Here is a 22,604-nt window from a genome sequence, read left to right as displayed (position 1 = left end):
TTTTATTATATGCTATTCCTGAGAGGATCTGTTGACAGCATATCTACACTACAGAATTTGCTAAAGAGTTTTCTCCAGGCAGAAAGAAAACAATTGGAAATGGAATCTAAGATGTGGACATAGAGAAAATAGTCCAGTAACATAGAGGCAAAGGAAACATAATTTTTTTTTTCTCATTTCTAAAATTCATTCTAAAAATTTGGAACTTAAAGAAAAAATAATAACATACTAATGGGTTTATAATATATATTGAAAATATATGACAATTATAACATAAAGGACAGGAGGGGGAATGAACTCATGCAGTTTTAGGAGATGCACATTATAGATGAAAAAGATTAATATTATTTGACATTAGAATGTGTATATAACACATTGTTGTTATATACAATTGTTATATACATTGTCATATACATTGTTGTTATATACTGTTGTTAACAACAGTTATATGTTGTACGTTCTAGAGAAATTAATAAAATGACAAAGGAAAGAAATATTAATGAGTCAATAGAAGAAATAAGATGGAACACTAAAACAATTCTTGTGTAACAAAATTGGATGAAAAAAGTAATATAGAATATTAGGAAGTATAATAAAATAATTAGTGTGATGATATATTTCAACCAAATCATATCACTAATTATAACTGATTCAATACTCCAATTAAAAGACAAAGGTTGTTCAGTTCAGTTCAGTCACTCAATCATCTCTGACTCTTTGCGACCCCATGGACTGCAGCACAGCAGGGCTCCCTGTCCATCAGCAACTCCCAGAGCTTACTCAAGCTCATGTCCCTCAAGTCAGTGATGCCATTCAAACATCATCCTCTGTCACCCTCTTCTCCTCCTGCATTCAATCTTTCCAATCATCAGGGTCTTTCTTATGAGCCAGTTCTTTGTGTGAGGTGGCCAAAGTATTGGAGTTTCAGCTTCAGTATCAGTCTTTCCAATGAATATTCAGGACCGATTTCCTTTAGAATGGACTGGTTGGATCTCCTTGCTGTCCAAGGGACTCTCAAGAGTCTTCTCCAACACCACAGTTCAAAAGAATTAATTCTTTGGGGCTCAGCTGTCTTTATAGTTGAAATCTCACATCTATATATGACTAGTGGGAAAACCATAGCTTTAACTATATGGACCTTTGTTGGCAAAATTATGTCTCTGCTTTTTAATAATCTAGGTTGGTAATAACTTTCTTTCCAGGGAGTAAGCGCCTTTTAATTTCATGGCTGCAGTCACCATCTGCACTGATTTTGGAGCCCCCAAAATAAAGTCTGCCACTCTTTCCACAGTTTCCCTCTTTATTTGCCATAAAGTGATGGGACCAGATGCCATGATCTTCATTTTTTGAATGTTGAGTTTTAAGCCAATGTTTCTCTCTCCTCTTTCACTTTCATCAAGAGGCTCTTTAGTTCCTCTTCCCTTTCTGTCATAAGGGTGGTGTCATCTGCATATCTGAGGATATTGATATTCCTCCCAGAAATCTTGATTCCAGCTTGTGCTTTATCCAGCCCAGCATTTCTCATGATGTGCTTTGCATATAAGTTAAATAAGCATGGTGATAATATACAGCCTTGACATATACCTTTTCCTATTTGAAACCAGTCCATTGTTTCATGTCCAGTTCTTACTGTTGCTTCCTGACCTGCATACAGGTTTCTCAGAAGGTAGGTCAGGTGGTCTGGTATTCCCATCTCTCAAAGAGTTTTCCACAGTTCGTTGTGATCCACACAGTCAAAGTCTTTACTGTAGTCCATAAAGCAGAAGTAGATTTTTTTTTCTGGAATTTTCTGTTTTTTTTTTTTTTTATCCAACAGATATTGACAATTTGATCTATGATTCTTCTGCCTTTTCTAAATCCAGCTTGAATATCTGGAAGTTCTCAGTTCACATATTGTTGAAGCCTGGTTTGGAGAATTTTGAGTATTACTTTGCTAGTGTGTGACATGCGTGCAATTGTGTGGTAATTTGAGCATTCTTTGGCATTGCCTTTCTTGGAAATGGAATGAAAGCTGACCTTTTCCAGTCCTGGGGTCACTTCTGAGTTTTCAAAATTTGTTGGCATAGTTAGTGTAGCACTTTCACAGCATCATCTTTAGGATTTGACATAGCTCGACTGGAAATCTATCCCCTCTACTAACTTTGTTCAGTGATGCTTCCTAAGGCCCACTTGAGTTTGCCCTCCAGGATGTCTGACTCTAGGTGAGTGATCACACCATCGTGGTTATCAGGGTCATGAAGATGTTTTTTGTATAGTTCTTCTGTGTATTCTTGCCACTTCTTAATATATTCTGCTTCTGTTAGGTTCATACCATTTCTGGCCTTTACTGTGCCCATCTTTGCATGAAATGTTACATTTGTATCTCTAATTTTCTTGAAGAGATCTCTAGTCTCTCCCATTCTATTGTTTTCCTCTCTCCTTGCTTTTCTTTGGAACTCTGCATTCATATAGATAAGAATTGTTAGATTGGATTAAAAACATGATAATGTGTGTTCCATCTACAGAAAAAAGTTATACCATTCTAAGAAACACAGAGTGTTTATATCAATAACAGGCAAAGGAAACATTCTCTGAAACCTAGAGGAAAATGTGAAGCAACTACTCTAAATAAAAATAGTGCTTAATATTCAACCATCTTCCATATAAGGTGTTAATACCTCTCTCCCTATATTACAGCCAAAAAGTTTGCCACTCCTAATATATAAACATATTTCTAAATTTCAAACCATCACTACTTTAGTGATATTTGTACAGTTCTTTAATTAGTACAAGAGTTTCACTGATCACTTTTGCCTACTTTTCCAGCCCTGTCTTTCTTTTTTTTTTTTCTCACAGGCGCCTTAACTATGGCTACACTGAGTGACTTGCAGCTACCCAAAGGCAAATACAACATATTTAATCAAATATCTCAGTATTTCTATGTTTATTTTCTAGAATGTACATTCCCACTTCTACCCATTGATATTTCTTACAAATCCTTAGTATATTTAGCTCCAATATTACTTATTTCATGAAGCTTTCCATTATGCCTTCATCTTAGGTTAGGTTTCCCTTTCATGAGTTTCTAAAATGATCCCCCTCTTTGAACGTGTTGACTACTCCAGCTTTGTTTCTGAAATGCGTTTCTTGGGCTACAGTAAAAGAACTCCTTGAGAAGAGAAATCTTGCTTTTTGCCTCTACTATTTTAACACCTAAACTCAATAAACAGTACAGATAGATGACAGTATTACAGATTTTATGGAAGCTAGGATATTAGATTCCAACATTTTTATTTCAGCACTGGTACATTACTTTGCAGGCTACACATTACTAAAATTGAAGACTTTTGTTGTTGTTTCTTTAGAGTTAGCAGGAAATGTTTACAGTACTCAGCTTAACCACATTTCCATACTCCCCCATTCTATCTAAAAACAATGTTAACCTTCATGAAGCTTCAGCAATTTTCAGGTCACTCTCACTTAGAAATATAACAAGGCAAGATATGAAGAAGAGTTTTCATATTCTAAGAATAGAGAAACTTACTCTTAAAATATATCATTCCCTTTTTCCATGTGAGAGTTGATTTCTTGAAATGAAACATTTTAAATAAAAATTATTGTAATGCAAATAACTGGATTACCAAGTTTTTTTTTTCCCATTTATTGTTACTATGTATTGAATTTTCATGGTAGCAAATTCATTCAGTAATTATTTGAGAGTTTACCATTTGTCACGTGCTATACTGTATGCTGAGAATTTAACAGTGGACACAGACAAGGAGAAAAGACAAGCATTAGATAAAGTATTATGTAAAATTAATATATTCATGTTGTTGTTGTTTAGTTGCTAAGTCCTATTCAACTCTTTTGAGACACCATGCACTGCAGACCACCAGGCTCACGTGTCCATGGAATTCCCTAGGCCAGAATACTGGAGTGGATTGCCGTTTCCTTCTCCAGGGGATCATCCCGGCCCAGCGATCACACCCATGTCTTCTGTGCTGGCAGGTGGGTTCTTTACCACTGCACCTTCTGGGCAGCCCCACTGTAGTCATGATATGTGTTAAAAACAAAGCCTGGTGGATGCTGCCTGTGGTTGTTTTAGGAATGCATTGCTGGTTAACAAAATGAGAAGAAATACAAAAAGTTAGACACTAGGTAGCAGATATGAGCTTGTCCTTAGTGTTCACTGAAATTTGTTTTTCATTCAGTAATTTTCTCAGTTATAATAAACTCCTATCATTTTTAAAATTTGATGTTTTACCTATTCATTACATTTTTAGCACCACAGAAGGCTTTCCCCCAGAAAAAGAAATATATATATATATGTGTGTGTGTGTACACACACACATGTGTGTATATTTCCCCCAAGAAATACTTATATTTCTCCAGAATATAAGTGTTTCAACACTGTCCCTTAATTTTTAGGATCACTTAAATTTGGTGAAATGGATTTCTATGTTGAAGAAAAACTTCAAAGGAAACCTATAAAATTTAGAACTTCTTGGATAAATTCATGGTGACAACTCATAGGAAGGAACAGTAGAGAACTTAAGAAACTATCCCACCCTCAGTAAGGAAGGGACTAAGTGAATAAAATTAGGGTATTATCATAAGAATAGATTTAAATTTAATTTTCTTGCTGTCACAACTATAGTTGATTTTTTTCATAATTATTTCATATTATTCATGGGAATAATTTCTGGGTCTAAGCCTGGCCATGAAAAATGGCTTCAGATAAATTCCACAACTTCTACAGAAGGGTTTATGGAAAAGACTTTATTGGATAAGATGTGATCCCCATCGTCCCATGAGAAGTAAGAGCTTGGGACTCTTAGATTCTTAATGTGTGTCTGAATTCCAATATGGAAATTCTGATTTTTTATCTCACTTTTTATAGGTAGAAGATCTATGGAAAATTACCCTTCTTAATAGAGGATGAACAGGCTACTGGATGCCCATTCTGCAATTGGGAATATACAAGGTTACTATAAAAAGAAATTTTGGAGAACTGGCTGTCTGAAAGTGTGTGGTACCCACCATTTCCAAGTGAAACCTACTCTGGTCAGCCAAGTCTATATATGTTTCCAGTTTTCTACTTTACCCTACAGCAAAGCTCACTTCTTATACTAAATAATGCATACACTCTTAACACAAAGAATTATCTAAAACAAAGCTTATTTGATCTCTTACATTCCTCTTAGATATGAACTTTAGCCAGTTTAGAAGTTACTCTTTTTACTGAGGAAGATTAGTTCCTTTAAGTCCCAGCTAGTCAATAATTAAGTGATCTCCTAAGGTCATTTTTGGAAATTCCTTCTTATTTCACTACTCTTAGATATGTAAAAAAGTAATTCATTTTGAACTTGCCAAACTGCAAACATTTAGGAAAAATGTAGGGAATTTTCAAAATGAGTTATTCAATGACAAAGAGAATGAACTGTTCCCTGAATGGATAAAAAAATCCTCTGATGAAGTAGAATAAATCTTTAAAACTAATTAATATAAAAAATAAAGAATTTCTCTCTTTTCTGTATTAGTCAATTTAACTAACAGAACATGTTAAACAAATTTATGTCTTGAATGTGAAACCATGCAATGAGTGTGCCCAGCCATCTGAAATATGTCTTAAGTGGACAAATAAAATTAGCTATGTTGTTGCTGAATACTGATGCTAAGCACTATTTTTCCAGTAAATGTCTTTCTACTAAAATTTCTTTTAGAGTTTAACAGATACCATTTTACTCATGAAAAAACAAACAATATTATATTTTCTTAAGACTTACTGCCTTGTACCACACTAGCAACTAAAACAATTAACTGTCATTTATCTTTATCCTTAACAAAAATAAGTTACGGTTTAAGCCAGATAAAGAACAGAGATTCTAGATCTCCAGGGAATGTGCACATAACCCAGCATCTTCAGTAGAATATGTTGGCTTTTTATTTTTCCCATCAAATTTCAAGTGCCTCTGAGTGCTCAAAAGTAATGAGGAATAAGCCTGTCTCATTTTCCCCATGGCATCTATTGTTCAGATGGTGATATAATCTTTTGAACTTAAATTCTTTATTATTATCAACACTTTCTTAAACTATTTTTTTCTTTTTTTTTTTAAATTTTATTTTATTTTTAAACTTTACAAATTGTATCAACACCTTCTTAAACTATTAAATATTTTTTGGCAATAAACAAGATGTCACTTAATAACCTTAAAAATTTACTTATTTATTTTTGTCACCAAAATAAATTACATAAGTAATTTGAACTCTGCTTAACTCAGTGACTCTTTTATGAAGTTTGATGGCAATATGATTACTTAGAATATTCTCAAGAATTTTAGATGTCAAACTTGGAATACGTTTTCTTTACTTATATAACAAACTCCAAATATAATTTTCAGTGCACTTTGAGGTTGATGTAGGGTTCTGATTTAAATAAAACATAAAGTGCCTCAATAAACAATTTAAATAGGTATCATTAACCCTGATTAAAACTGGTTAAATCAAAACAGTCAAATTGCTTTCTGCCCTGATTTATGTGGCTGTTCACTGACAGAAGCAGGGCAGAAATCAAATGTCTGATTCTGAAATCAGTCTGTTATCAGATGACAACAACTGGGTGAGTTGCAATGATTTCCTTTAAATAACTCACAGAAATGATGAGTTCATTGGACATATGTGGCCTCTTGTACCTATGACAATAAGATGCCAGTATTCTCCATTCAGGAAAGGAGTGACCTGATTCAACTGTGCTAGGCAAAATGCCATGGCAACAGCTGGCTTTTCCTTCTCACAATGATTTTACAAGCCTGCTGGAAGGCCATCAGCTACAGGCCTTTCCCCCTTCTTTGTTCAAACTCTTTCTATTACTGCAAGTGAGTATCAGATGTTCTTCAGAATATGATAAAGAGGGAAGGTGGCATCTGCAGGTGTAGTGTTTCCTCCCATTAGCAGGAGAAAGGGAGAGGAAACGGAGCTGGCAGAACAAACCGGTAGCAAATAATAAAAGAATTCTGGTGAAACTGATAAAAGTTAAAAAGTTCTGGTTGTATTAAGTGAATAAAAGATTTATAACAGATGAAAATTAAATTTAGCAAGGATAGTAGCACTGAAAAATGGTGTATGAATAATCAGAAAATGAAGCAAATAATGATTGGAGGGAAGGCTAAGTAGAAAAAAAATCAGTAGGAAAAAGAGACAAAGGAATAATTCTTATTCAATCCTCTTTCAGTAAAGCTATTAAAAACTAAGTAAAAATAGCCTTTTGTACACCAATATAGATCAAAGGAGGGCTTCCCTGACTCAGAGGTTAAAGCGTTTGCTGCAATGTGGGAGACCGGGGTTCGATCCCCAGATCGGAAGATTCCCCTGGAGAAGGAAATGGCAAGCCACTCCAGTATTCTTGCTTGGAAAATTTCCATGGATGGAGTAGCCTGGTAAGCTATAGTCCATGGGCTCACAAAGAATCACACATGACTGAGCAACTTTCACTCTTTTCTTTTGAAAAATTTACAAAAACATTTAGTTGGAAGACAAATGGAAATTGTAAATTATTTTAAGCATAAGGTAGCTGAAACTTGACTTAGGAATATTTTGTTAAACTTGATACCATGAATTATACAGTAGTTAAAATATTGTCTCATTGACACAATAGGTAAATCAATGATATACTTCATTGTTCTTAAATTTATACATTAGCATTAATGTATGATTTATTATGGTACATAGCAAAACATTTCAAAAGATTTTAAGTCTCTTGTGTGATTGACCCATTTTTCAGAATTATGAGATTTATCTGTCATTTGTATTTAAAATTTCATTATTTAAATGTTGATAATGTATGGAAAAATAGCTTCCATAAACCTTCAAGTTTATTCAATATTTACCTTAGTATTTAGTCATATAAGACACTAGAAACTTTCTAGACTTCCTAGTCATTAATAAAAGATGAGTAAAGAATCTCACACTCAGAATTGCTTTATTAGTAGTATTTTACTGTGTGTGTATTTACACCAAAGTAAATTAATCTCTTTTAAACTAAGATTCACAGTTTTCATCTCTTTTGTCTACATTACCTTGCATGGGTCTTTATGCCTAGTAAACACTAAATACATATAAATAAATTGTTGAAAATTAAAATGAATTTGTCTGTAGTGCTTTAATTTTGCCTTATACGGACATGTTAGTTATTTAGTCCAATTATTATGATGTTTCATATATTTATTCCAATGTTGCTGCCACAAGACTACAAATGTTACTGTCAGTGACTTTTTAAACCTCAGAAGTTTCTCTGACTCATGTCTTCATCAACAATAAAAGAAGTTAAGGTCAATTATTAATTAATTAATAATTTTAATGTTTCCATTAGATGTTTGTGTCTTCTTAAGGATAAATTGTACACTGATGGACATCTTAGGGAATTGTGTGGTCTGGCTGGTCTCATGTGACTTTAATAGTGACACCAGTTCCTCTGAGGAGCTGACATCTTCTAGGACAACCTTGTCAAGCTCTGTCCTGGAATGACAATCGGTTCAGCAACAGCAAGTATGTGATCATGACCTCCACCTAAAGAACAGATGTCCCTGTCCTCCTTTAGTTATGGGAGAAATAATACTCTCATCATATGACAACTTATGTCATGATTTACTGGAAGTGTGACATCTATTACAGATTTTTACATCGGATACCTATTGTTAAAATCGACACTAATATCACATAAAAAAGGAACAAGCAGTAAACAATCAGGAGAACCAGGGGGGAGTATGAGCAAGAAAAAGAGATAAAGAAATAAAAAGGAACATATCCACATTGTTATTTTTTGTAAGTTGAAAGTCTTTTTACTTGGACATTATTCTTCAGGAAAAATAAGTGCAGTTCAGTTCAGTTCAGTCACTCAGTCGTGTCCAACTCTTTGCGACCCCATGAATCACAGCACTCCAGGCCTCCCTGTCCATCACCAACTCCCGGAGTTCACTCAAACCCACGTCCATTCAGCTGGTGATGCCATCCACCCATCTCATCTTCTGTTGTCTCCTTTTCCTCCTGTCCCCAATTCCTCCCAGCATCAGAGTCTTTTCCAATGAGTCAACTCTTCACATGAGGTGGCCAAAGTACTGGAGTTTCAGTTTTAGCATCATTCCTTCCAAGGAACACCCAGGGCTGATCTCCTTTAGGATGGACTGGTTGGATCTCCTTGCAGTCCAGGGGACTCTCAAGAGTCTTCTCCAACATCACAGTTCAAAAGCATCGATTCTTCGGCATTCAGCTTTCTTCACAGTCCATCTCTCACATCCATACATGACCACAGGAAAAACCATAGCCTTGACTAGACGGACCTTTGTTGGCAAAGTAATGTTTCTGCTTTTCAATACGCTATCTAGGTTGGTCATAACTTTCCTTCCAAGGAGTAAGCGTCTTTTAATTTCATGGCTGCAGTCACCATCTGCAGTGATTTTGTAGCCCCAAAAAATAAGGCGTCATATGGTTTCCACTGTTTCCCCATCTATTTCCCATGAAGTGATGGGACCAGATGCCATGATCTCAGTTTTTTGAATGTTGAGCTTTAAGCCAACTTTTTCACTCTCCTCTTTTACTTTCATCAAGAAGCTTTTTAGTTCCTCTTCACTTTCTGCCATAAGGGTGGTGTCATCTGCATATCTGAAGTTAGAGGTTATTTAAAAAATATACTCTCTTGATGTACCCACAGGCACCATGGTAGTTATGAGGCTAACCATAGAAAATCAAAAAGTGGGTGGTGGCCCCGTTTCTGGAAATCCTTTCATCTTCTGTAAAATCATTAAAATAATCCTCCCACTCATTAACCTATGAAATACCCAGCCCAAAGACACTGACCATGCCATATTTCAGTCTCTTGTCTTCTGAGATGGCCCGTACTACGTCTGTAGAGTGTGTTTCCCTCTAAATAAATCCACTTCTTAGGCATCTATCTTTATTTCTTAAAATTTGGCTATATAAACAATATTTGTGTTTCCTTGCCCAAGCAAATTCATACAGTTTTGTTGGGCTCTTTTCAGTAATGGATTGTACTATGTTTTCCAGTTTCCTAACCTAGAAATAGCTGTTTGTAAGAAGCTCCTACATATTTTTCTCTGGTTTTCTCTTGGTAATCTGTGCAAGTTAATCTACAACCTTTTCTATTTCTAAAAGCTTCATTTACTTTCAAATAGCAACTTTTTAAATATGTTTCAACTTTCTAATGTATTTACCAAGACAGAGTTGTAAGTGTTTTTGAGCACTACTTCTTGATCCAATCTCAGTAATTCCTACTTAAATAAGCTTTTTATATTCTTAATAAGGGACTTTCCCAGGTGATATTAGTGGTAATGAACCCACTTGCTAATGGAGGATACAGAAGAGACAGGGGTTCAGTTCCTGGGTCAGGAAGATCCCCTGGAGGAGGGCATGAATCCATTCCAGTATTCTTGCCCAGAGAATCCCATGACAGAAGAGCCTGGAGGGCAACAGGCATGACTTAGCATTCACACACATTCTTAACAAACTTATAATGTTTACTAAAGTAGCCCTTGCAAAATAAAACACATCAAAACTGTTTGCTTCAATTGTCCTTTATTACATTTACTATGTGTGTATGTATGGGATACACGTGTATGTGTGTGACTTTCACAATGTCTAGGATGAACTAGCTGAAAAAATACAGATACAGATATCTGCTAAGGTCATGCAATGGTGAAATCTGTAACCTGATAAAGGAGACTTATGTGGTTCTTTCACCAGCACACTTCAGATTTTCCTCTTTCTTAAATGCTCCAATTATTAATAATAAAACCAGCTATTTTGTCTATCATACACTGAATTCCATAATATTTTGAAATTACCCTAATTTTACCCTAAAATTCATAGCACAGCACATGGTAAACAAGTATTTGAATACATTTTTAATTATATTGGATATATGAAAGTCTATATTTTTCCACACAAAATCACTTTGTTTGATTAGTTACTATTAAAAATGTTATGAAAGATGTATATTATCATATGTGAAATAGATCACCAAGTTCAAGTTCAATGCATGAGACAGAGTACTCGAAGCCACTGCACTGGGACAGCACAGATGGATGGAGTGCGGAGGCGGGGGGAAGGGTGGCAGGGGGGAAGTGGGAGGGGGATTTGGGACAGGGGGACACATTTACACCCATGGCTGACTTATGTCAATGTATGGCAAAAACCACCACAATATTGTAAAGTAATTAGCCTCCAACTATAATAAATAAATAAAAATTTTAAAAAAAGTTATGCTTCATTCAGTCTTTCAGCAGTATTTATTGAACACTTCCTACATGCACTTTTGTTGTGTATTATTAAGACTTCCATATAGATGACATTTATTATTATATTTATTACCATACTGTATACAATATAATAAATCATTATTGATGTTTATATTGCTCTAAGCTTCTCTTCCTCTTAAATTTAGTGCTGCTATATATTTAGATCTGATTGAAAATCTGTGATGGTTGTTGCACAATAGAAGTTGAGTAGATGTGATTCTTTGGCATCTACAAATGTACAGAAAGAAAAAGAGCAACAGAGAAAACAGCGACATGAGAAAAAGTTCATCAGTTATATTTATCAACATGAATATGCTAGGTATATTCATAGTCAATCAGGAGAGAATGACAAGAAAATACTTTTTAAAATAAGTGAAAATTGAGATAATTATTATTATCCTTAGTCCTGTGGATAAACAAAAGTGATAAACTCATAAAGTTATTACAGATGATACTTGTGATTCTGAGTCCTGTAATTTTCATTTACCATAGATATGATGTAGCTTCCTTCCTAGTTATTTGTAAGATTTTCTCTCTAGATTCTTTCAGTATTTGTTTTTAAAATCTTATAGGATAAATAAATAATTTAGTTTAAGATAGAGTTACCTGACCAAAAGAGACAAAAAAGTGTTTCTGCTGGTTCTCTTTTTATTGGATTCCATGAAATGTGATTTTAAATAAGCTTTTATATATGATTGACTTTTATTTGCTGTTAAAATTAGCTTTTGGACTGCTATATTCATTTTTACCAAATAATTTAAAAAGAATCAAAGACTCTAGAAATGCTCCTATTTATACACATATTAGGAAATCATCCCTGAACATTCATTGGAAGGACTGATACTGAAGCTGAAGCTCCAATACTTTGGCCACCTGATGCAAAGAGCTGACTTAGTGGAAAATACCTTGATTCTGGGAAAGATTGAGGGAAGGAGGAGAAGGGGACGACAGAGGATGAGATGATTATATGGCATCACCAACCCAATGGACATGAGTTTGGCTAGGCTCCGGGAGTTGGTGATGGACAGGGAGGCCTGGCGTGCTGCAGTCCATGGCGTCACAAAAAGTCTGACTTCAAAAAATGACTGAGTGACTGAACTGAACTGATTAGAATAAAATCCTTATTTATATAGGTGTAAATGATAGATTGGCTAACTGAAACTATATGAGTATGCATTAGTTTTGTCCAAAGGAGATAAAGGAGACTATGATTCATGCCTCAGAGAGCAAATATGTGAAACAAGTAGAGAAATTTTGACAAAAATCTGAGAAACTGTGTTTGGAAAGTGGTGGTTGGGAAAACAATAAGAAAATAGTAATTTTTATATCTAGCTAATGAACATTTACAATTTCTGCCAATTAAGACAAGATCCAGGCCAATCAATATACAGCTATCACTGTATAGGTAGTTTGACCAAACTTAGAATACACATGATTTATATAATAAATAACCTTTCATAGTCTGCTTCTCAAAATGAAAAAGAAGCATGTTATTTCTTTTCTCCATCTTGTGGCTAATCTAGTTTTTTAACCTCCTTTCTTCTCTCAGACTGAGTTATGTTTGACTGGATCATTGCCCATTTTGTGAGGTAATTTCTCAATGTACATTCTGAGGTCTCCTTGACTTATTTTTGGAGAGCAATTTTATTATTTAGGATTGCTCTCTGCACTGCCTGCATGGAAGCCTTGTGTGTCTGCTATCCATTTTGACATTCAATAATACATCCCAAGTTTTCCTTCCCCCTTCCCTCCTTCTTTCCCTTTTTACTTCCTTCCTCCCATGCTGGCTCTTCCTACTGCTACTAGTTTGATACAATTGTTCCAGGTATTAAAGATAGTATGTTGACCCTCCAAATTAGTTTACAACAATTTTGAATAACATTTTACTATTTTTCTTGGTGACAATTAGCCAATCAGAAATTGCAATATTGTGGTGTTCATAAACCATAAACTTTATGCACTATCCTTACTCTATTCATGGCAAAAGAAAGTTGCTTTAAAATTCAGATTATTAGTACGATTAATATAGGCACCTGTATGCTACTGCTAAGTCACTTCAGTCATGTCCAACTCTGTACGACCCCAGAGATGGCAGCCCACCAGGCTCCCCCGTCCCTGGGATTCTCCAGGCAAGAACACTGGAGTGGGTTGCCATTTCCTTCTCCAGTGCATGAAAGTGAAAAGTGAAAGTGAAATCGCTCAGTGTGTCCACCTCTTAGCGACCCCATGGACTGCAATCTACTAGGCTCCTCCATCCATGGGATTTTCCAGGCAAGAGTACTGGAGTGGGGTGCCATTGCCTTCTCCACCTGTATATTATTACCTAAAAAAACCTGCTATTAATGATACAATTAATGAAGGAATTTCAGAGATTACCTGATGTAAATTTCTTTTTCAGTAAGCAAAGATTTGGAGATTCAGAGATTACACAAAGAAAACAACTGAAGAATTTGCAGACCATAAATAAAACTCAGCTCATCATTCTTTTAAATCAATAATTTTTAATTACAAATAAGCCTAATGATATATTTATATTTTTGTTTGGCATACATGATTAGCAGTAATAGCCAGCAACATGTGTTTGCATATGACTAATATAAAGTTGTCAATTAGTTTCTTTTGAATTAAATAACAAAAATGTTTCAATATATACTATTAACTATATTTCCATATATCATATTTTGTGGAATAGGAATTGGAAAACTAAGACTGAAAATGAATTGTCAAAGCTTACTTAGCTACTAATTACAAAAGTCTAATTTTGAATCTGAATATTTCTGATCTTCTGAATCATTACACTTTGGATCAGAATTTGAAAATATCATAGCTGTGTTTTTCATAATGTAAAATAGAATGACATTCAAAATAAATTTCATACTTTGAATTTTATCATAGCTGATTCAATCTGTGAAAGCTAGTCTGGAATGGAAATATATGTCATCTAATACAAAAGAATTTATTATCTGATAATCTTTGGATTAGATTTTCTAGTCTTTTTAGCATTATCACCACAGAATAACATAAAAACATTTATTTAGATACCAGCTAGAAGAAATAATGGAATTAAAGAGACAGTAGGATCCATTTTATGACTTATTTATTGAAGTCACATTTTGCAAAAGATGAATAATTTTAGATGAAGAAAGATATAATCAATTGGAACTGAGTTCTAGACATAAGTGTTCAATATTAATATGAGAAATAACATAATAATCATTCAACAGTTGCTGCTTAACCCATACTAAGTAATTTACGGCAAAGGTGAAAGAGGAGAAATGACTCAAAACTGCAATTGTAACCTACAATAAATATTGAGCAAATATTACATTCTGTCCTTTTCATCCTTTCTTTAGTAGGCTATACTCTCTATGGTAGCTAGTTTTGGTGGTAAATAGTTTTTACCTATTATCTAAATCTCTTTCTAGTTTTTCTCTGCAATTAATGGTATTTTACACACACACACACACACACACACACACATATACACATATACAGAAAGGACCAAATGACCAAGTGATGATACATTATAAATTGAAAATATGATGTTTTCATTGAAAATAACAAATAAAACTCTAAAATAGATAATAGAATGATCTGCAAAGAATATTATTTCAAACAAACAAAGAAGCAAGGCAGTTGAGAGTGCTAGTGTACAACAGGTGTTAAAATGGCAGGGCTGAAGTCATGCATACATTCTCTATGTTTGAACACTGCATGTCTCTAAAATTATATCTAGGAGACCACTATAGTGTCTGTCTTTGGGGGAGAGTGTCTAAAATTATATCTAGGAGACCATTGTAGTGTTTGTCCTTGGGGAGGAAAGAAGATGGGACCAGGATGTTAAGAATGAACTGATTTTTTTCCTTTATTTATTTGGCTGAACTGGGTCTGTTGTGGCACTCAGGCTCTTCCGTGGCAGAATGTGGGATCTAGCTCCCTGACCAGGGATTGAACCCAGGACCCTGCACTGGGAGCAGGCAGTCTTAGCCATTGGACCACCAGGGATGTCTCTGATTTTTCTTTATAGGATCTTTGAGCTGTTGGAATTCTTTATGCCATGGACATATATTTATATTAAAAAATAAAATGCAGATTGTTTATGATCCTTATAAAAGCTTGTTTTGTGCAATATCAGGCTATCAAAGTTCTTAAGTGTTTTCTGATATTATGTCAATTGAAAATGCTATGGGAGCAAAACATACATTTTTAAAAAAATCCTTTAAGTTCTGAATTATTTATAATATTTTCATTTAAGCATGCTTTACAATGGAGAGTCAGGTTAACATGCAATATTATTATAGCAATAAAATATAATTTTAAAACATAGCTTATAAGAATCATTTTAATTTTACTGAAGCTTCTTGGCATTTTTTTTTTTTATTCAATTTCAGGGCAAATTTCTCTTAGTGTTTAAAATGGAAATTTGGATGCCAGTTTTCATTTTGGACATCCATCAGAAGGAAGAAAGAAGACAATATTACAGAAAGGAGAAGAATACAATAAAGATTTGAAAACAATTTTATTATTCAGTTCAGTACCGTCACTCAGTCGTGTATGACTCTTTGCAACCCCATGGACTGAGGCACGCTAGGCCTTGAGGTCCAAAGCAACTCCCGGAGTTTATTCAAACTTATGTCCATTGAGTCGGTGATGCCATCCAACCATCTCATCCTCTGTCGTCCCCTTCTCCTGCCTTTAATCTTTCCCAGCATCAGGGTCTTTTCAAATGAATCAGTTCTTCACATCAGGTAGCCAAAATATTGGAATTTCAGCTTCAGCATCAGTCCTTTCAATGAACATTCAGGATTGATTTCCTTTAGGATTGACTAATTTGATTTCCTTACTGTCCAAGGGACTCTCAAGAGTCTTATCCAGCACCACCATTCTTGGAGACTGATAAAGCATTAAATGAATTTGAGATTGCCCTTGAGAGAATGTCCTAATCTCTGTGGCTGTGTCACTTAGCTCTCTTTAGTCCTATTTAAGTAATTGTATTTGTTTCTAACTGCCATTGTAATAAATTACTACAAACTTACAGACTTAACCAAAGCAAGTTTATTTTTTTACAGTTTGAAGGTCAGAAGTCTAAAATCAGTCTCGCTTTGACAGGCTGGTTCCTTCTGGTGTTTCTGGCAGGAAAAATCGTTGCCCACCTTTTTAGGCTCCTACAGAGTCACCTGCACTAGTTGGACCCTTTTCTCACATCGTTTTCTCAGTCTCCCTCTAATGTTTCTCTTCACGTTTATGACTTTTTGTGAATCTCTCTTATAAGAACTCCTGTGTTTACACTGGGTCTATTGTTTTTGTTGTTGTTCGGTCACTCAGTCGTGTCTGACTCTTTGCTATCCCACAGACTGAAGCCCACGAGACTCCTCTGTCCGTGGGATTTTCCAAGCAAGAATATACTGGAGTGGATTGCCATTGTCTTCTCCAGGGGATATTTCTGACCCCGGAATTGAACCCATGTCTCTTGCAGCTCCTACACTGGCAGGTGGATTCTTTACCATCCTGAATAATCTCCTCATCTCAAAATTACTCAGTCAGATCTACAAAGTTCTGTTTGCCACATAAAGAAATGTAGGTTGAAGGGATCAGCAATGGACATCTTTGTGGAGTCACTGATCAGTCTATCACGTAGCCTATAAAGAAGGTTCCTGGAAAATATCTCAGCATAGGCAGGTCCACAGTTTCTCTTCTTCTTAGATAGGAGACGTGAGAAACCATAGCCCTCAAGTTATTTTTTAAATAATTCTGCTATCGGTTATTATGCTATTAGCTCATAATACAATTCTGGATTTTAGCTCATTATGTAATTTTGGCTTTCATTTTAGTGGCTTAGAGGACTTATATCTTGAGAAGGTGGCAACGGGTAATAAACTGCCTTATTACCTCCTTAAGTCACAACCACCATTTTTATGATAATTTAAACTTTCATAATCTATTTTTTATAAATTCCACTGAGTATGTAACAAGGTCCAAATTTAATGCTTCCTGTAGCCATCAACTATATTAAGAATCTTGGGACAGTGCAGACATGTGGCCTTTAGCATTCACGGTACCTCCAAACGACTCCTCCTCGTGAGCATGAACTGTTCATCACCCATTCTCTTCTGTCCTATCTTATCAGAAAGTTCAGATCCAGAGAAAGAGCTCATATTTTTATTATTACACATCAAACATAAATAGATTGTAATGTAGCATGTGCTAATATCTTTTTAAATGCTGCTGTATATTGATAAGCAATAACAATTTCTCACTTTGTTTAAATATTTATTAAAGATAATTAAAGAATTTTCATTTTCATACATAAATCAGTTCAAGAACATCTGTGAAATAGGGAAAATGTCTTCATATATGTCTCTTTTACATACATGTTTGGGTGTTAATTTGGCACTAATTTGAAAGTCAATCTTTCAGTGAATAAATTTTTCTCATGTATGCTTACTGTTGAAACACATATATCTGAAATTTTTTTAATGAATTCTGCTTTTAATAATTTCTTGATATTTCCTTTGTAATATATTTTGTTATATAATCTCTGCGTGTCCTATTGTATTATTTTTTCTTTGAATTTTCTTCTTTTAAATATGTATTGTTATGTTTTCTCTCCAAAGAGATATATGTGTGCATAATATATAGCTTAATAATTTTCCTATCAGTATTATTAGTTGTGTAACTTCTGCTCAGTTGCTCAGTTGTTTCCAACCCTCTGCAGCCCCTTAGACTGTAGTCTGCCAGGCCTCTCCGTGGGATTTTCCAGGCAGGAATACTGGGTTGTGTTGCCATCCCCTGACTCAGGGGTGGAACCCACGTCTCTCGCATCCCCTGCTTTGGCAGCCAGTTTCTTTAGCACTAGCACCACCTGGGAAGCCTCGTAAGGTTAAAAATATTCTTGAAACTAATTTCCTCCAGGTTTAATGACAGCTTTTATCATGTGTATATATGTACGTATACACAGGTACAACTGTCTGTGTATATATGTATATAATTATTAAAATAAATTACTGCTGAAGCCAAAGGACACAAGTTAAATAAAACCAGACTATGCAAGAAATTTCATATGGAAATTTAGCTTTTAGAAATTTGAAACTTTATAAGATGTTAAAGAAAAATATTAACAAATATTTACATAATTGCTACCATAAACTGAAAGCTAAATACAATTCTATATTTTGTCTTTGATACCAAAAACATTACAGTAATTCTGAAAGTTCAGTTTTAATAACTCTGAGGACTATTGACTTGTAATCTTGAGAATATGAATGTTTGTCAAAAGAAATTGCTTGTTAGAATGCTTGTTGAGTAAATCATTTCTTCACTTCAGCATATAAATTATGCTTGTCATTAACCTGTTGACTGTAGTTACACTGATTTAGTTGTGAAAACAGAGTGAAGATTATTGAAGAAAGAAATATATCTGAAATCATTACTCTTTGCAAGATATATTTTGCAATTAAAATAAACTTTAGAACACAATGTAAAAATATCATTCTTCCACACTACTATAACTCTGTAATGATGATGAAGCAATTCTCACATGAGGTTTTGTTCCAACTCTACCCCCCAGGTCCTGTTGCCCAGGTCCTGCATCCACCTTTCCATTTATATGAATGCTAGTACTAGTTTTCTATTGTTTCCATAACAAACTACCACAAACTTGGTAAGACACAAACTTGGTGTCTTATAAAAGCAACATAAATTTATTACCTTACATTTCTGTAGGCTAGAAATCTAACAATGGTTTTTGTGGGAGAAAGTCAAATTATTGTCAGGGCTGCATTCTTTTCTGGAAGCTTCAGAAGAGGAGGCATTTCCTTGCCCCTTCTGGTTCTAGAGGCCACTCACACATCCGGCCTCCTCCCGCTTCCTCTGTCCTCAAGGTCAGCATCCTTGTGTCTCTCTCCACTATCACATCCTTACTCTGACCACAGCCAGGAAGGGTGCTCTGATGGGACCCACTTGGATAATCCACAAAAATGGCCCCATCTAAAGTCCTTTAGCTTAATCACATTTGCCAAATCTTTTTTATTTTTGCTGTTTAATCACAAATTCATCTCCATTTAATACATTTATTCATCAATGACAAGTTTAACATGGACAGTTACTTTTCAGAGGCTCCAAAGGCAATGAGAAAGTAAGAAGTGTTCATTATAATCACTAGATTTTTATTAGGAAATATTCTTACAAAATGTGTTGGTTAAATTTCCAATAGTCGTGTATGGATGTGAGTTGGACTATAAAGACATCTGAGTGCTGTTGCAGAATTGATGCTTTTGAAATGTGGTGTTGGAGAAGACTTTTTAGAGTCCCTTTGATTGCAAGGAGATCCAACCAGTCCATCCTAAAGGAGATCAGTCCTGGGTGTTCATTGGAAGGACTGATGCTGAAGCTGAAACTCCAATACTTTGGCCACCTGATGCAAAGAACTGACTCTTTGGAAAATCTTTCCCTGAGGCTGGGAAAGATTGAAGTCAGGAGGAGAAGGGGACGATGGAGAATGAGATGGTTGGGTGGCATCACCGACTCAATGGACATGAGCTAGAGCAAGCTCTGGGAGTTGGTGATAGACAGGGAAGCCTGGAGTGCTGCAGTTCATAGGGTTGCAAGGAGTTGGACACGACTGAGCTACTTAACTGAACTGAAAGTTTGATTAGTGACAGCTCAGTCTCTAAAGAATAAATTACAAACTTTTTAGATTGGAGGGCAGAGAAAAATCTCTCTCTTGATCTGTCTACCACATTAACATTACTTTGCACTTGTCCCTGCACTCCAGGTTTATGGAACTGGATAAAACTCCTCAAATCTGCCTCACCATTGTACCTGGGGGGAAAGGCTTTGTCTGTCCTGTACATGCCCCAGCTGATTTCTCCCACTAGTTTAATTTGGTGCATGTAGAGCCACTGTATAAGGAAAGGACACCCAATTGCTCTTTGTACCATATGATCACGGTATAACGATCCAGAAATGGATACCTGTTGCAAGAATGAGGTAGCCTTGTGTGAAAGGATTTAACCTTAGGAGCAAGTGTAATGAATATACCAATCAGTCTGATTCCTTCTGCATTCAGATTTCAAGAATGCAATGACTGTTGGCCACTCAGTTGCAAAGATATTACAGCAGATTGCCAATGCAAATGTGAATGTAAAACAAATTGTTCAGTCATGAGTGAGAGAGAGATAATTGTCAATCTTCAGATAATTCCATTAGTTCCTCATAATTACTATTATTGGGTGCATGCGTGTTAAGTGGCTTCAGCAGTGTCCAACTCTTTGTGACCCAATGGGCCATAGCTTGCCATGCTTCTGTATTCATGGGATTCTCCAGGCAAGAATACTGGGACGGTTGCCTTGCCCTCGTCCAGGGGGTCTTCCTGACCCAGGGATAGGACCCCTGTCTCTTATGTCTCCTCCATCAGTAGGTAGGTTCTTTACCACTACTGCCACCTGGGAAGTTCATTGTTAAAATTCCTGATCTCTGATTAGGCTACACCAGTGGTTCTCACACTTTTTAGCCTCAAGTTAACTTCATACTCTCAGGTTATTAATGATCCCAAAGGCCTTTACTCATAGGGATTATATCAATATTTACGCATTAGAAAATCAAATTGGGAAAATTTTAAATGCTCATATTTTAATGAGATGTGACTGACAGACTATAAAATTCATGCTTTTAAAGATTAGTTCACCATTCGGAAGTCCTGCATCTTTACCCTAGAGGTGAGACATTACCCATGTCGACCAACTCGCCCTTCCGCACTGTAACAGGGCTGGCAGTGAGCTTGATGCATGCAGTGTGCTGAGCTGGAAGGAACACCAGCCTCAGAGCTGAGATAGATGTCTTCAAGTCCCAGCTCATCTTAGCCCAGTGACCTTGATGGGATGACCTTGAGAGACATGTGCTCAGAACAACAAAGTATGTGGGATGAATTGAGGACCAGGGCTCAAGGTCCTTGCCAACTCTGACGTGTTATCGTTCTTTGATTTTATGTACACATATATATTTTTTCTGTTTGTTAAGAACTAACTCAAGAATATTTCCTTTAGCTAATTTAAAAAGAAAAAAAATATTTTATTTAATAAACAAGTTTGTGGCCAAATGCTGTGATGAGGAGACAATCATCTTATACCTTTATAATTTTTCTTCCTGCTTCTGAGTGCCATCCAATGATGCCGATAGGCTTATTGTGTTGGGTTTTTGCTTGCGGGTCTGGTTTGATTGCCTTGGTTTGTCACACGGAGGAAATTATCTTGGCAGCTGCCTCTTGTAAGTGAACTCCTGGAGAAAGCGAGTTTGCCTTTCAATAAACGATATCACCCCCCCAAATAAATAAAGATTATAGTTCAATTATATTTAATATTTTCACAAGGTTGTGCAACCAGCAACAGTATCTAATCCCAGAACATTTTCATCACTTCCTAACGAAACTCTGAACTCATTAGCAACCCTCACCATTCCCTCTCCCCCAGCCACTGCTGCTGCTGCTGCTAAGTCACTTCAGTCGTGTCCGACTCTGTGTGACCCCATAGATAGCAGCCCAACAGGCTCCCCTGTCCCTGGGATTCTCCAAGCAGAAACACTGGAGTGGGTTGCCATTTCCTTCTCCAATGCATGAAAGTGAAAAGGGAAAGTGAAGTGGCTCAGTCGTGCCTGACCCTCAGCGACCCCATGGAGTGCATGCAGCCTTCCAGTATCCTCCATCCATGGGATTTTCTGGCAGCCACTAATCTTTCTATCTCTATAGGTTTGCATAAACAGGACATTTCATAACAATGGAACCATATTAAAGGTTAATTTATAAGTTTATTTTAAAAGAACAAAATCTTATAGCATGATTCTTATAAGGTTTCCAAAATTCTAATTTGTGCCTGAAATCTCAAATTTCATCATTGAAATACAAACTGTCCATAAAAATGACAGGCTTACATCATTCATTTTTGAGAAAATATTTGTGGATATCCTAACTAGGGATAACCACATAGGTTTTTTATCTGTTGTTCATGTAAGTACAACTGGTGTTTTATTTAAAAAATAATAAATAAATACTGGCTAGTTCATCTCTCATTTTAAACATTCTCATGAGTGCTTTGCTTTATCTTCAGATAATCACAGGACCTGAGTATGCAGCAGAAATGCTCTAGAGATACCCCTCATTTTATCAGTAGAATATTAATTAGTCACACATTTAAGTCGAGATATAGTAATATGAATGACTTTTTTACTTCATTGTTTTACTGTGAATATGTGGCAGTGAAGATACTATAACTGCTAGTGAAGTTTGATATCATTGCCTTGATTCATGCAAAGGTACCAGCAATT

This window comes from Bison bison, unplaced genomic scaffold, assembly GCF_000754665.1.
Source record: "Bison bison bison isolate TAMUID 2011002044 unplaced genomic scaffold, Bison_UMD1.0 scf7180017864332, whole genome shotgun sequence".
Taxonomy (NCBI): Eukaryota; Metazoa; Chordata; class Mammalia; order Artiodactyla; family Bovidae; genus Bison; species Bison bison.
Note: the sequence above shows the minus strand (reverse complement) of the source record.